A 16,150-nucleotide genomic window follows, 5' to 3' on the forward strand; every position below is an offset into this window, starting at 1 on the left:
CTAACAAGTTGGGTCATCCTGTATCTAAACGCACGCTATCCAATTGGCTTGCGGCTTGCGTTTCATTCTGTTATGCTCAGTCGGGCCTGACATTGGAAGGTTCTGTCACGGGCCACAAAGTTAGAGCTATGGCAGCGTCTGTAGCTTTCCTCCGCTCCACTTCCATTGAGGAAATCTGCAAGGCTGCTACTTGGTCCTCAATTCATACTTTTACATCTCACTATTGTCTGGATGTATTCTCCAGACGAGATGGACACTTCGGCCAATCTGTTTTACAAAATTTATTTTCCTAATGGCCAACCTTCCCTCCATCCCTCTTTTTGTTAGCTTGGAGGTCACCAATCAGTCAAGAATATGCTGCCTGCTTGTCCTGGGATAAAGCACAGTTACTTACTGTAACAGGTGTTATCCAGGGACAGCAGGCAGATATTCTTGCGTCCCTCCCACCTCCCCAGGTTGGCTTCTTAGCTGGCTTATCCTAACTGGGGACCGCGCGCCTTCGTCGGGCAGGAAGGCACTCGCGCACGCGCGGTGTGGCCTAACTAGAACTTTCCAAGTTCTTAGAGTGCAATCACTCTAAAATTGTCCGTACCGGGGCTCCGTCGGTGCCGTCACCCATCAGTCAAGAATATCTGCCTGCTGTCCCTGGATAACACCTATTACGGTAAGTAACTGTGCTTTCAGGGATTCAAGACAAGGTTGGATAAGTTCCTACTGGAACAGAACATAAGCAAGTAAGGATAGACTCAAATAGGTCACTGGCCTTTGACCTAAGAGCCCACTGCGTGAGTGGACTTCTGGGCATGATGGACCACTGGTTTGACCCAGCAGCAGCAAATCTTATGTTCTTAAAGTAAGAATTTTAAACTTTATTCGGTACATGACTAAAATCTAGTATGTTTTTATGAGAAGGGAATGTATGGTCAAACCTGTTAGTATGACAAAGAAATTTTCTGTGTGAACATTATATAATCTTTTAGAAGCTATGTTAGGGCTAGATGCACTAAACATGGTTGCTAAGACACTGCGAGTCGCTGTTGGCTGATTTGTGGAACAGTGATCGATCTTTCAACAAGTTTCCATGCAAATGATTTGCACGGAGGTTTGCCGTAATCTCAACCAACCAGTCGCTTTGATATTGATTTTGACACATGCACAGAGCTGATTTGGAGAAGCCTGAACAGCTGAGTGGCAGGGGAAGCCCCAAAGCAGCCTCCTGTCACTTAGCTGTTGGGGCTTTCTTCTTTTTCTTTTTTAATGGCACAGATGTTTTCCATGTGTTACACACGTACAATATCTGCCTCATTAAAAAAGAAAAAAAGCCCCCCCCTCCCCCCTGGTCGACACTGCGATTGACAGGAGGGATGCCCCCCACCCCCCAATTGAAGGTTGACAGGAGGGATGCCCACTCCTTCCTGCCATGACAAACCCCCACCGAGTTTTCTGCCCTGCCAGACTCCCCCCCTCACAACCCTGATAATAAAAGAGGCAGGAGAGATGCCTACTCCCTCCTGCTGCAGTGAAACACCTCCCCACCTCGCTGTAATAACACATTCATATAGTATATCATGAAATATTGTTGAGTTGTTTAAACACAATAGGACTTTCAGGAAGGGTCTGGAACTGGTTTCAAGGTTTTTTTGAAGAAAAGATCTTATCAAGTGATTTGTGACGGTAACTATTCTCATTCATGGAGCAACCCATTTGGTGTGTTACAAGGTTCTCCATTATCGCCTACCTTATTTAACATCTACATTTCCCCTTTAAGACATTTATTACAGAGTTTAAATGTAAAATTTTATATATACACAGATGACATTTATATTTTAATCCCTCTAAATAATTTTACCACTGAAATTTTAAACCAGATATCTTCTATTATATCTCAGATATAAAAGTGGACAATTAATTTCAAACTGAAACTCAATACGGAAAAGACCAAACTTTTCTTGGCTAGTCCCAACGACAAAATAACAAACTCATTGCTTCATCTTAATGGTCATGACTACCTGATTATTAAATTTATCAGAATTCTAGGAGTCACACTAGATCAACATTTAACACTAGAAAAACACACGAACTTAGTGGTACAAAAAATGCTTTTTTATATTGTGGAAATTAAGAACTATAAAAAAATATTTTGATCCTTTATCGTTTAGACTATTGATGCAGGCATTAGTTTTATCTATTTTAGACTATTGTAATTACCATCATCTATTTAGGAGCACCCAAAAAAATTCTAAGGAAATTAAGGATAATTCAGAATACAGCTGTTCAATTTATTTTTGATTTAAAAAAGAACGACCATATTAGTCCATATAATCATTTACTTCATTGGCTGCCTTTGGAGGCAAGAGTATTATTCAAATTTTCCTGTATCTGCTTTAAGTTGATATCTGAATTGTCTCCAGCTTACCATTTTCCTCATTTTGTGTTGCATAGACCATCAAGAGAAACTAGAAATTTCTAGAACATAAGAACTGCCATCTCCGGATCAGACCTTCGGTTCATCAAGTCCAGTGATCTGCACACGCGGAGGCCCAGCCAGGTGTGCACCTGGCGTAATTTTATTCACCCATATCCCTCTATGCTTCTCGTAAGGAGATGTGCATCTAGTTTGATTTTAAATCCTTGAACGGTGGATTCCGCAATAAACTCCTCTGGGAGAGCATTCCAGGTGTCCACCACCCGCTGCGCGAAGCAGAACTTCCTGATATTCATCCTGGACTTGTCCCCCCTTAGCTTCAGTCCATGTCCTCTTGTCCGTGTCACATTAGACATTGTAAATAATTTTTTTTCCTGCTCTATTTTGTCAATTCCCTTAAGTATTTTGAAAGTCTCGATCATATCCCCTCGCAGTCTCCTCTTCTCAAGGGAGAACAATCCCAGTCTCTTAAGTCGTTCCTCATATTCCAAGTTCTCCGTACCTTTAACTAGCTTCGTTGCTCGTCTTTGCACCCTCTCCAGCAGTTTTATATCCTTTAGGTTGGGAGACCAATGTTGGACACAGTATTCCAAGTGTGGTCTCACCATCGCTCTATAAAGCGGCATTATAACTTTCTCCGATCTACTCGTGATTCCTTTCTTTATCATGCCTAACATTCTATTTGCTTTCTTTGCCGCTGCCGCACATTGTGCCGAAGGCTTCAGGGTCCTATCTATCAGTACACCCAGGTCCTTTTCTTGTTCGCTCTTACCCAGAGTTGCACCTGACATTCTATACTCGAGTTCCTTGACTTTGCATTTTTCCACATTTAACTTCATCTGCCATTTCTCCACCCATTTCTCTAACTGACACAAGTCACTCTGGATTTCCTCACTATCCTTCTGCGATCTGATTGCCCGGCGTAGCTTTGTGTCATCTGCAAACTTGATGATCTCACTGGATGTTCCTTCTTCTAGATCATTGATGAAAATATTAAATAAGAAGGGCCCAAGTATTGAGCCCTGGGTCACACCGCTAGTCACTTTCTCCCAGTCTGAGAATTTCCCATTTATGCCCACTCTCTGCTTCCTGTTCTCCAGCCAATTGCCTATCCATCTTAGTATATCTCCCTCTATTCCATGGCTTTGTAGTTTTCTGAGAAGTCTCTCATGTGGAACCTTGTTGAACACTTTCTGGAAGTCCAAGTATATTATGTCCACTGGTTCTCCACTATCAATTTGTTTGTTCACATTCTCAAAAAATTGAAGTAAATTCGTCAAACATGATTTCTCTTTCCTGAAGCCATGTTGACTGGCTCTCATCAGGTTGTGTGCATCCAAGTGCCGGACTATGCTATCTTTAATCAGTGCTTCAACCATCTTTCCAGGGACAGACGTAAGACTCACCAGTCTGTAGTTGCCTTGTTCCCCTTTGAAAATTGGCACGACGTTCGCTATCTTTCAGTCGTCCAGTATCTGTCCAGTTCTAATTGACAGGTTGGCAAGTTTTTGCAATAGTTCTCCGATTTCAACCTTCAATTCTTTTAAGACTCTCAGGTGAATTCCATCCGGTCCAGGGGATTTGTCATTTTTGAGTTTGTCGATCTGGTAGTATATCTGGTCCAAGTCCACTTCTTCTGTGATGAGGCTGTCCTCTATTACTCCTTTGAACACTTTCACTGCTTCTGGTATTGTTGCGGTGTCCTCCTTCGTAAAGACAGACGCAAAGAAGGAGTTTAGTTTGTCTGCAATCTGTTTGTCTTCCTTGATGTACCCTTTTCTTCCCTGGTCGTCCAGCGGTCCCACCGCCTCCTTTGAGGGTTTTTTCCCTTTTATGTACCTAAAAAAGGGCTTGAAATTTTTGGCCTCTTGCGCTATTTTCTCCTCATAGTCCTTTTTGGCTTCCCTCACCGCCTTGTGACATTTCTTCTGATCATCTTTGTGTTTGTTCCAAGCTTCAGTCGTTTTTGTGTGTTTCCATTTTTTTGAAAGAGTCCTTTTTTTCTTTTATGGCTTCCTTCACCTCTCTAGTAAGCCTTTGCCTTTGCCTTTATTATTCCTTTTTTTAGAAATCCGTGGTATGTAGAGATTTTGTGCTTCCATGATAGTATTTTTCAGTAGGGACCATGCCTGATCTACCGCTCTAACTTTGTCCATCTTTTTCTTGAGCCGTTGTTTCACCATGGCTCCACCATGGCTCTCATTCTATCGTATCTTCCCTTTTTAAAGTTTAAGGTCGTGGTTAAGGTTTTGGTATGTTTCCCTTTCCCGATTTCTACTTATTTGCTTATCCAAAAATTAATGGGTGTAGATATAAGACCTTCTTAGATAGGACCCTAGCATTTCAAGCTGGTAGGCAACAATCTTGGTTAGCTAAATGCAGCAAAACTAGACTACCAACTCTCCAATTTACTGATAATGACTCCAGACTACAAATCATTCAGAAAAGAAATAAAAAATCATCCTATTCAAGAAATCCTTGAAAACAAACTAACACCGCTAGACTCATTCCAATTCTCTGAAACAACTCGCTCTACTTTTCAATTCTTCTGGAAATGGCCAGATAACTTCTTTTGTAATCCGCCTTGAACCGCAAGGTATGGCAGAATAGAAATCACTAATGTAATGTAATGTATTCAGCAAGCTATGTTATCCTATTGCTGTTTTCGGAAATTAATTAAGACCACTTTGTTCGATAAGTTTATTACTTAATGAGAGTGTTTTTATTATTGAAATTCTATTTTACAAATATTTTGTATTTTTTACTGTATTGTATTTCGCTGATTGTCCAGCTCTTTTTAGTGTAAACTGCCTAGAACTTTTGGTTATGGCGGTATAAAAGAATAAAGTTGTTATTAATTTGAAACCCTGAGTAACTTCCATAAGTGGATAAATCTGCTACAACCTGCGGCAGAGAAACCTCCAGATCGTCAACGTGACAGAAGATTATCAGTAAATAGACTCGCTTTATAATCCTGACCCTGCACTGCCACTCCTCAAATGTCCTCATTTTCTCTGATCATTTGAGCCAGTCTCGATAGCCAGCGCAAACAAAATAGGAGATGAAGGGCAACCCTGTTAAGTACCCCAAGATAGCGGGGAAAAAAAGTGGAGTAGCTACCATTGACCTTGACATGCACCAGAGGATCGGTATATAGAACCTTAATCCAGCTCAACATAAGGGGTCTTATCCCAAAATGCACTAGGGTCCGGAAGAGAGCATCACCATTGGCCTTCCTTGCCACAGCATCTGTTCCTGAACATTGAGTACCCTCTGAATATTATCTCCCACTAGGTGACCCAGTATAAACCCGGACCGATTGGGTGAATCAACCAGGGAAACCAACTCAACAGTCAAAAATCTTAGTGTCTACTACCCCCTAGGAGAGAGAGAGTCCAGTAAGAGACGCAAGACAAAGGATCCTTGCCAGTCTTGTGGAGCACAGTGATCCCAGCCGAGTGCATAAAATACGGTAATTGGGTTCCCTCCTCCAAGGACCATCAAGGCTCACAAGAAGCTCCAACTTATTTACTTATCCTAAACTAAATGGAGTCAGATATAAGACCTTTTTTGAAAGGACCTTAGCATTCCAGGCAGGCAAACTACAATGTTGGCTCGGTGAATGCATCCATCAAGCCATGTCTTATTGCTCTTTTTGTAAACTAGTAAAATCTGCTTTGTTTGATAAATTTATCACTTAAGTAGATTGTTTTAAGACTTTAATTTTTTAATCTTTTTCTCTATTTTTACCTCATATGTATATGTTTCGCTGACTGTTCAGTTTCTTATGATGTAAACCGCCTATAACTCTTGGGTAATGGCAGTATAAAAGAATAAATTTATTATTATTATTATTATAGATGTAATAAAGGCGTGACCAGAGTGTCTTGAAAGAACTTATAGAATTTTACTGTAAATCCATCCAACCCTGGGGTCTGACCGGTTTCATAGCTCGGAGGGCCTGCTGGGCCTTTATCAATGTAATGGGGTGGTCCAGCAGCTGAGCATCAGATGGATCAATTAGCATTTAACTGAAGGGGCCTTCAAAAAAGCGTCCAGCTCACCAGCAGGAGCACCCCAGTTCCACTTATAGGGTCTGATAGTACTTTAGGAAACATTCCCTAAGTTGTTCCTTCTCGCGCACTAGGGTACCCTCACTGGTTTGAATGGCCAGGATATTCTGTACCCTTTGGGTTTCTAACCTGTGAGCAACCAGCCAACTGGCCTTGTTACCAAATTCAAGAATCTTTGCTTCAACAATTGTAAATGAAATTGTAGCTGCTGGGTCTCATATTCCTGCAATTCCCTCCGAGCCTCCTGCAACTGTCGCCATATCATCTTGTCTCAAGGGCAGTGCTTATGAGTACCCTCCAGCCTAGAAATAAGCCAGTATAGGGCACTAACCTTGTCACGTCGTTTATTTTTATAAGATGCCCAGGAAATAAGACCTTACAACTGCTTTCAGGCCTTACCAGATCACCCCTGGAGACTCCTCCCCTGCATTCCCCATATTCAGGTCACTATAGTCTGCAATAACACCCTGCAATTTATTCACTAGCTTCCTATCCTCCAAAAGACTATCATTTAACCTCCAATACTTCTGTCCCAGAGTGTCTGCAGAGCCCGTTAAGGAGAACCCAACAGGGGCATGATCCAACCTAGAAATGGGCTCTATCCCTGCCTCTGAGGCATGGGTCAAGAAGTCCTTGTCAATCAAAAAGTAATCAATCCTAGAGTACATACAATGCACAGAAGAATGAGTGTAGTCCCGAACCCTAGGATAGATCCACCTCCAGGTATCCACTCCTAGAAGTCTCAAATTTTTTCAGTGCCTGCCTATCCTTGCGACCATAACTAGCACCTTTCCCAGAATTGTCCAGGGAGGGAGGGGGCAAGTCGGGTTAAAATCACCCCCTCAAAATCAAGGAGCCCTCCTTCACAAAGCCTAAAAAAAAAGTCCCCCTGCCTGTCATTTTGGGGCATAGATATTAACCAAAGTCAGTTTATGATTCTGCAAGATCAGAACCATAAGAAGAAATCTACTCTGTTTATCACTCTGTGAACCTCAACAATTAGGTGGTTGGTAAATAAAATGCCCACTCCACATTTCTTAGAAGTCCCCACACTGGATACCCACCGAACTCCTGGAAATTGAGGGTTCTGAAGAAGACCCTTAGAAGATCTAGTGAAATGGGTTTCTTCCCAAAAACAAAAATCGGCTATATTCCACACCAATTCACTACATAAGAACATAAGCAATGCCTCTGCTGGGTCAGACCTGAGGTCCATCGTGCTCAGCAGTCCCCTCACACGGTGGCCCAACAGGTCCAGGACCTGTGCAGTAATCCTCTATCTATACCCCTCTATCCCCTTTTCCAACAGGAAATTGTCCAATCCTTTCTTGAACCCCAGTACCGTACTCTGCCCTATTTCGCTCTCTGGAAGCGCATTCCAGGTGTCCACCACACGTTGGGTAAAGAAGAACTTCCTAGCATTCGTTTTGAATCTGTTCCCTTTCAACTTTTCTGAATGCCCTCTTGTTCTTTTATTATTCGAAAGTTTGAAGAATCTGTCCCTCTCTACTCTCTCTACTAGAGAGTTGCGCGGGGACAGAAATCCCACCCGTCCCCACCCGTCCCCGCCAAAATCCCACCCATCCCCACCCGTCCCCGTGAGGAATCCCTCCGTCCCCACCCGTCCCCGTGAGGAATCCCTCCGTCCCCACCCGTCCCCGCGAGGAATCCCCTCCGTCCCCACCCGTCCCCGCGAGGAATCCCCTCCGTCCCCACCCGTCCCCGCGAGGAATCCCCTCCGTCACCATCCTTCCCTATAAACTTCAGAAATAGTTATTTTATTTAATTATGCTACTGAATTAAAGGCTCTGGTAGAGACCCATTTACAAATAAGCAAAGAGACTATTAATTTGGAAATATTAATTGGGAAGAATACATACTTTGTAAATGGGTTTCTACCAGAACCTCTAATGTAAATATAAAATATAAATACTCAGCTGATGAGAACCCACAAACTGTCAGCTGAGGACTTCCTTTGCAGTTGGCCTGGGGTCCCTTTTGCCAAGCTTGGCAGGCAGCAGTAGCGTCCCTGAGTCACAGATGCTGGCACCTCAGTGGCTCATGGATGCTGCCAGCGACTGCTGCGCTTGGTGGAGGGGAGTTCTGACCATCTCTAGAGGAGGTCCTCTGCTGGCGGTGCTTGGGGATCCCCACCAGTCACAGCAAGGGCCAACAAGTACTTCAACACTGTAGAAATAAAACCAGAAATGCATTTCCTTTTCTTTTGAACACAAAACAAAGATATCTGCCATATACATTTCCCAAGGCAGATGACTCTATGCAATGTCACCTCGGTAACAAAATACAAAAATAGACAAATACACCCCCTCCCTTTTTACTAAACCACAATAGTAGGTTTTAGCACAGGGAGTTACGCTGAATGCCTCGCGCTGCTCTCAATGCTCATAGGCTCCCTGCGCTAAAAAACAATATTGCGGTTTAGTAAAAGGGAGCCATAGTGCAAAATATAGACAGCAGATATAAATTCTCAAAACAGACACATTTTGATCACTAAATTGAAAATAAAATCATTTTTCCTACCTTTGCTGTTTGGTGATTTCATGAGTCTCTGGTTGCACTTTCTTCTTCTGACTGTGCATCCAATCTTTCTTCCTTTCTTTCAGCCTCCTGTATGTTTCCTCTCCTCCAGACCTCATTCTCTCCCCCAACTTTTTCTTTCTGTCTCCCTGTTCCCCCTTCTTTCTGTCTCTCTGTCTGCCCCCTTTCTTTCTTTCTCCGTGCCCTCCCCCAAGCCACTCGGTTTGCTGCCACCGCCATCGGGGAATAGTCCCCAAGCCACCGCTGTCCCAAGCTTTCCCTGCAGAAGCGTCGCGCTGACCAGCATTCCGCTCCCTGACGTCAATTCTGACGTAGGAGAGGAAGTTCCGGGCCAACAAGGCATTTCTCCTCATTCCATCCAGCCTGAGCCCCATCTCTCCTTGATCCAGCATTTCCCTTCTGTGTCTGTCAGAATTACCATTCCACCTATTTTCCAGCATCACCCTTCTTTGTGTCCATCTCACCTATATCCCTATCTCACCACTTTTTCAGAATCTTCATTTGTCTCTGTCCTTGTCTTTACCCCATATTCACCATTTGCCCTTTCAATGTCTTTATCTCCCCCCCCCCACACACACTTTTTCAGCATTACTTCTATGTCTCTATTTCACCTCCTCTTCATGTCCCCTCTGTATCTCTATCCTTATTCAGAAGGTCCTGCTTACCCTTTCTCTTCTTTGTGTCACTATCTCCATTTTCAGCTTTCCCCCTTTTTCCTTTGTTAATGCACCCTGTAGCCAGAATCTTTCCACCCTCTCTCCACTCCTGCCCAGCCCAGTATGAAATATTTCCTTTTGTTTCTCTCCCCTCTCTCTTCTCCTCCCTCACCCACGAGTCCTGCATCTGGCCCTCTCCCTTCTACCTGCACCTGGCAACACCCCCCTGCTCCGCGGCTCTCTTAAGCAACTCGTCAGCAGCGGTGATCAAGACAAGCTGCCGACATCGAGGCCTTCCCTCTACGAGTCCCGCCTTTGTGGAAAAAGGAAGTTGAAACAAGCGGGACTCGCAGAGGGTAGGCCCCGACGCCAGAAGCTTGTGTCGATCGTTGTTGCCGAAGAGAGCCGCAGGTAGAAGGGAGAGGGAGATAGGAAGGCTGTAGAAGCTCCGGAGCATGACACCGAACCCGGCCAGGATGATTTCTTTTTCAGGCTGCTGCTGCCGCTGCCATCCCCCACCCGAAATGACAAAAAACAGCCTAATGCCCGTGTCGGGAAATAGCCATGTTGAGCAGTGAGCTCAGCACGTACACAGATGAAAGCCTTGCTTGCTGATTGGTCCGGCGGCACGGTGGGGCGGGGCCGCCGGACCAATCAGCAAGCAAGGCTTTCATCTGTGTACGTGCTGAGCTCACTGCTCAACATGGCTATTTCCCGACGCGACGCCAGACTTGCATCGCCAGAATTTAGGTAGGTTGTTTTCATCCCCGTGGGAGTCCCGTGGGCAAGGGGGCGTCCCCGTGGGAGTCCCGTGGGTCAGGGGGGCATCCCCGTGGGAGTCCCGTGGGCCAGGGGGCGTCCCCGTGGGAGTCCCGTGGGCCAGGGGGGGAACCCGCGGGATCCCCGCGGGACCCGCGGGATCCCCGCGATCCCCGTTCCCGTGCAGACCTCTACTCTCTACGCCCTTCATGATCTTGTAAGTCTCTATCATATCCTCTCTAAGTCTCCTCTTCTCCAGGGAAAAGAGACCCAGTTTCTCCAATCTCTCAGCATATGAAAGGTTTTCCATCCCCTTTATCAGACGCGTCGCTCTCCTCTAAACCCTCTCGAGTAATGCCATGTCCTTCTTAAGGTACGGCGACCAATATTGGACGCAGTACTCCAGATGCGGACGCACCATTGCCCGATACAATGGCAGGATAACTTCTTTCGTTCTGGTTGTAATACCCTTCCTTCTTGATTATGCCTTATAAGGTGAATTGAAGCCCTGAGCATTATAGGAAACAAACTTTAACCCAGCCCCCATCAGCCATCCCAACAACTATTCTCTCTCCCTCTAAATGTGAATGCCCCCCGCCCCCTCAAATCAGTGGGATCAAAATGACCTCCTACTACAACAAAGTATTTATTTATTTATTCAATTTTCTATACCATTCTCCTAGGGGAGCTCAGAACAGTTTACATGCATTTATTCAGATACTCAAGCAGTTTTCTCTGCCTCTCCCGGCGGGCTCACAATCTATCTAATGTACCTAGGGCAATGGGGGGATTAAGCGACTTGCCTAGGGTCACAAGGAGCAGCGTGGGTTTGAACCCACAACCTCAGGGTGCCAAGGCTGTAGCTTTAACCACTACGCCCCCATTAGCCAGTTACACCACAAACATACCCCACAATATTCAATCCCTTCAGCACATCAATCAAGCATACTCTCAGCCAACCCACATGCACATCCAAAAAACTCCCAAATCCCCTTAACTCAACCCCATTTACAACCACCAACAATAGTCAAACCCACATTCACATACCAGCCTACAGTATCCCTTATCACCACCCCCTAATATGAGCAAGAACAGAACAAGTCAATGTTTGCCAACTGTAAGCAGAGGATGTAATATGGAAACAGCTAGCCAGCCAGTGAAGGTTGTCCAGACATCATCCATTCCGGGCACCGTTCTCTGCACTCAATTCAACAGGTCTCCCTGCCTGCTGACATCGAAACCCAGCCAAATGTTGCTGAACTTTGGGAGTATGGGAGCACAATCTGGCGTTCCAGAGTCTTCAGCACAATCAATGCATTCATTCTGCAACAAAGTCTTGGCTTCTGGAAGGGAGGAGATCCTCTTGTGGACCCCATTGATAGTGATCAGCAGTCCAAAAGGGATGTTAGCTTTAGCTAGTGCCCAGGTCTCCTCTCTGAAGGAGCAGTGCTGAATGCTAAATCTTGGTACAGTTCCACCCGGCAGCCTTGCCAGGTGACGGTTCCCAGTTCCCTGGCCCGGGGCAAAATGTGCTCCTTTTAAGGTAAAGCTCTGGAGGCACATAACAATATCCCAGAGTTGATCAGCAGTGCGGGGTCCGAGGGAGCAGTGGGCTCATTCAGTTCCCAGATCCAGAGTCTCATTCTCCAGGAGAAAATGCCTCTGGCCTGTGACCACTTTCCAAGCATCCCCATAAGTGCTGGATTCTGGTACAACTCGAATGCGAAAGTTGTTCTCTGGGCTCCATTCTCTTAAGTTCTCCATCTTGTTGACCAACTCAGAAAGTTCAGCTCCTACGTCTTCAACACCATGTTGAGCCCCTGCCGCAGTATCCTCGCACGAGTCAATGCAGGCTTCTACTGCATCTATGCGTATACTCATATCATTCAGGTCCTGTTTCAGCTCTCAGATAGTGTCTTTTACCTGAGAGGCCACCACTGTGATTTCAGTGTTAATTTCAGGGATTCAGGCCCTCATATCTGCCCTGGTAAACAAGTCACCCTGGCCGCCAACTTTTCTGGTCACTTCAACTGCTCCGCACTCCATCTGCTGGGTCACCAGTGATAGAAGAGGCCCCACAGGTGTACCTGCACCATGTGGCTGGCAGGTCGACAATCTTATCTCCCACACACTATGCTGATTTGTCTTAATCAAGGTTTTTTTTTTGGGGGGGGTGGGGATGCCATACGTCCTGGCTGGTTCCCCCTTCACTGATACCAAATGGGGAAACTTGGATCAGCCAAAATCACAAATTATTGCAGGATAGCTAGTTGCTGAAGACAGAGCCTCAGATTTAGGCAGCCATTTTCTTTGGTGACATCACTTCCTCCTCTGTTGAATTTTAGTCAAATTTTTTTAATTTTCAATTTTTGGGCTTTCTAGTCCCGGACAGCCTGTTTTCAAGCCAGGAGTGTCGACCCATTTTCGGGTTTTCACCTACTGAACCTCTCCAGGACCATTGAGTCTTCAACTTGGCATTTGCAGTTTTTCCTTCAATGTCTAGGCCTTCTAATGGGTTCAAGCGGTGAACTTGGTGCAGCAGGACCATCATAAGCACTGATCTGCACAATTAGTGCCTCCATTGTCTGGGGTCTGATTACCAGGTAGAGTCCTGTAAGCACTGCTCCCAACTACAAAAAAGATCTTTGAAGTCAGACAGCTCCAGCATGAGAAACTTTTCAGGTCCTCGTTTAGATCATCAAAGATGTCCACCGTTTCTGATTTGGAAGCTCATGGCAGGGTATTGGCATTGAAGCCGAAACTGCCATCGATGTCGGCACTGGCACTAACAACCCATTCAATGTCTGCTCCATCTCCTTTGCCTCCATCAGGGATGCCTTCCAAAAAAGCTAGGCAGCGAAAGCATGCTTCCCTTATACAACTAGCATTGGAGTCTTCAAGGAATTCCACTCCACTGATAAATGCTAAGCATTGACATTTGGAGACCCGCTCTCCGTTCCTGCAGGTTGTGTCACCTCTGAGGTTTGCCTCTTCTTTGAGGTCATCAATGCTTTGACACCCCTCGGCACCTACTGGTCACCAATGCTTTGACACCCCTCGGCACCTACTGTACCAATGAATATCATGATACCAGATCAGGGAACTTCTACAGAGGGAGTTGGCTACTATGCTGCATACCCAAACAGCTTATGCCACCACTGGTACTGGCCCAGCCTGAGCATTGATCTTCAGGGGCCTCAAGAAATAGGTCATGCATTCCCCATCTGCACCAGTCGATAACCAAGACCACCAGACGTCTGAGTTCTTCCCAGTCGACGTTGGAACATCATTGATGTTCCCGGAGTACTTTCAGACGCTCAAATTATTGACACTACCAACATTCTTATTCAAGCATATGTAGACATCGAGCATTGAGGAGTATGACTCGGATATATCACAATGTACCTACTCTGTCTGCCCTAAAATCTCAGCTACAGAGTCTTATGGTCTCTCCTCAGATCCATCTTCACCACCACCTCGAAAGAGATCTTCACCAAAGTCCTTATCTTTTACCTGCTTTATTAGGCAGATGGGTGAGGCTCTTTGTCAGAATAGAATCAGAGTCTGAGCCTAGGGCGGAACTCTTCGATGCCTTGGACTATAAGAAGATTCCCAAAGACTGTCTATCTCATGAAGGATGTGATGTCCAAGAATTGGGAATCCCCCCTTCTTGTTCCAGTAGCTCCCAGAAAGCTAGATACCATGTACCAGAGTACAATCCTGTCCAGGGTCTGATAAACCCAAATTATAGTAGTATCAGTCTCTCCTGTTGGAATCTGCACTAAAAAAAAAGTCTAGCAGTTCTAGATCTTTTGCTAGCACCTCTCCAGGAAGTGAGGGGAGAACCTTGGACAGGTTTGGAAAATGTATATTCCAGAACTCCATGCTTACCAGTCACATTCTCAGCTATATATTTTATGTGACTTTCTACATGAAGTTATTAGCACAGCAACTCTCAAAGTTTGAACAGTTTTTGCCTTCGGAACAGCTTTTTGACTTCCAACACGTTACAAAGCACCTCCTGGAAACAAGAACGTTTATTTATTTTAAAATTTTATATACCACTTACAGAACTAAGCAGTTTACAATCAACATACAACATTATTTAAAGGACAATACATCTTATATCTAAAAAAGCTACTGCTATCCACATTGCTGACTAAATTATGCTTATCCATGTAATACCATGGACCATCACTAAAAGTTTTAAGTTTATTTGGGTCTTGATATACCACTTTTGTAATCAAAGCAGTTTCCAATTTATACAAAGTATTAAAAAATTTTTAATATAAAATAAAGGGAACAAATTCACAGTTACAATACAGACATAACATGATACTCATGGGCAAATGAGGAGGATACATTACTTAAAATAAAAGAAAGGGGAGGGAAAAAAACAAAAGGATATCTTTAATGTAAGGCCTGATGTCTGAAGTTTTTGAATAAAAAAATTAAGTATAAATCTCAAAAGCATCTCTGAAAAGAAATGTTTTTAGACTAGATTCCTCAAATCTTTATCCATATCACTGCTCCTGTATAGCTAACAGTCCTACAGAGACTTTTCACATAAACGCAGCAACATTTCTTTTTTTATTGGTAATTGTGTCCCCAACACAGTCACACACACCAGATCCTGTTCTTCTTTGTCTCTTCCCAATATTAACACCTCTGTCTTATTAACATTCAATTTCAAATCATGCATACTCATCCAATGTACAACTCTCTTCATACAACAATTTAATCACTTTTCAATGCTTTTGATGTGACTTTCAGGGCATCTGCCCTTTCCATCACCATGAGGAGGCAGGCCTGGCTCCGCATCTCAGACCTGGACCAAAACATTCAAGACCATCTTGCCAATATCCCATGCCTGGGGTTGAGCTATATGGAGAGAAAATAGAGGAAGCTATGCAAAAAAATCACAAGACATGAGCAGAATATGTCCACCCTTTCAGCTTCCAAATCTGCCAAATGCTATTATTACTCCCTTTATTCCTAGTCATACACTAAGAAGAAATACATTCCTGCCTTCACTACCTCTAGAGCTGCTACACAGGATGCCAAGGCTCCAGAAAATTCTAAAGTCACAACCTCCAGCACAACAAAAGATTCAACAGTCATTTTGACTGGTTGCTAGAGAGCTTAGCCAGCACTTCCCACCCAACTCCATCCTCCCTTCCAGTTGGAGATTGACTACATCACTACCATCATTGTTGGACCCTTATAACAGACACGGGTCCTACAAATAGTTCAGCATGGGTATGGTTTTAAGTTTCTGTTGCCTACCTCCAAACAATCCTCCAAAAGAGTCTTTTGTTTTCCATCAGACCATCCTCCAACAGGACTTCTCTAGTGGTTAGTTGGAGTAGGAGCAATCCCCATTTGCTTCTGCCTATGCAGTGTCCACTGTTAAAATGGTTACTGCAACTTTAGCAACTGTCTTGCTAAAATGTCTCTGAAGTTCATGGCAATACTGTAATTTTGGGGTTGGAGCTGACACAGGCATTTGCAAGACTGCCACGAAAATTCATGGTAGCCATTTTGACTGCGGAGACTGCATGGGAAGAAGCAAGTGAGGATTGCTTCTACCGTGACTTGCCACTAAACTACCAGGACAGTAAGATAGGCCTTGAGGGGCGAGTGGGGGTGTCAGCAGCCTCGGTGAGTCCTGGAAGGGG

At 44.5% G+C, this 16,150-nt stretch overlaps 1 protein-coding gene across 2 annotated transcripts in view; it reads left to right on the forward strand.

Moving 5' to 3' along the window:
• Positions 1-16,150, forward strand: part of TMEM184B (transmembrane protein 184B) — a 143,917-nt gene that overhangs the window by 75,316 nt on the left and 52,451 nt on the right. The gene's annotated exons all lie outside the window — the stretch shown is intronic.

Source organism: Geotrypetes seraphini, chromosome 2, assembly GCF_902459505.1.
Source record: "Geotrypetes seraphini chromosome 2, aGeoSer1.1, whole genome shotgun sequence".
NCBI classification, from domain to species: domain Eukaryota; kingdom Metazoa; phylum Chordata; class Amphibia; order Gymnophiona; family Dermophiidae; genus Geotrypetes; species Geotrypetes seraphini.